Below are 2011 nucleotides of genomic sequence, written 5' to 3'. Positions count from 1 at the left end.
CAATTTTACTTTTTCAGAACGTTGAGTCTATATCAGCAAAACTGATGCATTTTTCGAATCCTATTGATTTTGAGGATCTACTGTCATTTAAAGTATACTAATTTCATGAATTATCACAAAATGTCTATCAATGATTTTAGTCTTATCCTTATGACACAGAAGAATCCAGACTGTATGTGATCTCCCTGCCATATGGGTCTATCTAACTGTGCTGGAGGAAATTGTTCCTTCTTTAAATTGTTACTTTCTGAAGAAGTTTAGCAATGCAGTGAAGATGGTCCTAGTGATATTTCCTAACAAACCATCTTTGTTTATATACTAATAAAAACCTCAATTCAGTGTACCCTCATATATATGAGTTTTATAGGTTTTAATCATGAGGAATTGTATTATGCTCTGTATGAACTACTCGATTTCCTCAATTCCTTTCGACAGTGCTTGGGATACAAGTATAATGCAGGATTTTAGGAAAATAAAACACTTATGAGAAGGATAATAAACTAGAACCTACAATGAACAGATAATCTAGATTTCATATTGCTCATTGCAAGTTCTCCAAAAGAAAGCTTTATAGCTTGGATAAGGAAAGAAATCAAAGATAGTCTATTTGGAAGGATATCAGCTAGATTTGATGTTCTTTGACTTCAAGGTCAGCATGCTGAAAGGCATTTGGCATCGCTTCTCGGCCTTTTGGCTAAGATCAAGTGTAGCATTTGGCAACCATACACTGTTCAGTAGGATATCACTAAGAATTTAAAAGTGTGTTGGGGTGAATTGTGCACCTGCTTAGAACATTGGTGGAAATTTGATTTTTTTTAAAACCAGATGATATTTTGATTGAACATGCTACCAAAAAGATATGTGGTGTAGAAAACAAAACAAAAACAAAAACAAAAACAAAATTTGTGCTACAGTCAGAATTATAATGTCTTCTTTTTTTAAAAAATTATTAGATATATTTCTTTACATACATTTCAAATGTTATTCCCCTTCCCGTTTTCTTGTCCATAATCCCCCATTCCTGCTCCCTCCCCCACCTCCATATGGGTATTTCCACATACATCCCCCTTACTGCCCCCCATATCCCCTGCCCTGGGGTTCCAACCTTGGGACCAAGGACTTCCCCTTCCACTGGTACCCCAACAAGGCTACATATGCAGTTGAAGCCCTGGGTCAGTCTATGTATAGTTTTTGGGTAATGGATTAGTCCCTGGAAGCTCTGGTTGGTTGGCATTGTTGTTCTTATGTGGTTGCAACCTCCTTCAACACTTTTAATACTTCCTATAATTCCCCCCAAGGGTGTCCTGTTATTAGATCAGTTGTTTGCTGCTAGCATTTATCTCTGTATTGGACATGCTCTGGATGTGTCTCTCAGGAGAGATCAATATCCGGTCCCTTTCATCATGCATTTTCTAGCTTCATCAATCTTTAGTTTTGGTAGCTGTACATATATGGGCCGCATGTGGGGCAGGTTCTAAATGGCTGTTCCTTGAGTCGCTGCTCTAAATTTTGCTTCCATAAACCCTCCTACGGATATTTCCCCCCTTTTAAGAAGGAGTGGTAGCATCCACATTTTAGTCATCCTTCTTTTGAGCTTCCTGTGGTCTATAGATTGCATCTTGTGTAATTCGAGCTTTTTCGTTAATATTGACTTATCAATGAGTGCATACCACATGTCTTTTTCTGTGATTGAATTACCTCACCCAGGATGATATTTTCTAGTTCATTCCACATGCGTATGAATTTCATGAAGTCATTGTTTTGGATAGCTGAGTAGTACTCCATTGTGTATATGTACCACATTTTTTGAATCTATTCCTCTGTTGAATGGCATCTGGGTTCTTTCCAACTTCTGACTATTATAAATAAGGCTGCTATGAACATAGGGGAGCATTTGTCTTTGTTGTATGTTGGTGTATCTTTTGGGTACATGCTCAGGAGAGGTATAGCTGGGTCTTCAGATAGTGGAATGTCTAATTTCTGAGGAACATCCAGACTGATTTCCAGAGTG

General features: G+C 37.7%; 1 pseudogene; it reads left to right on the top strand.

The window, feature by feature from the left end:
• Positions 1-674: 674 nt before the first annotated feature.
• LOC120100387 (U2 spliceosomal RNA) lies at positions 675-835 on the top strand (annotated as a pseudogene).
• Positions 836-2011: the final 1176 nt, after the last annotated feature.

Source organism: Rattus norvegicus, chromosome 1, assembly GCF_036323735.1.
Source record: "Rattus norvegicus strain BN/NHsdMcwi chromosome 1, GRCr8, whole genome shotgun sequence".
Lineage (NCBI taxonomy): Eukaryota > Metazoa > Chordata > Mammalia > Rodentia > Muridae > Rattus > Rattus norvegicus.
Note: the sequence above shows the minus strand (reverse complement) of the source record. Positions and strands in the feature narration are given on the sequence as shown.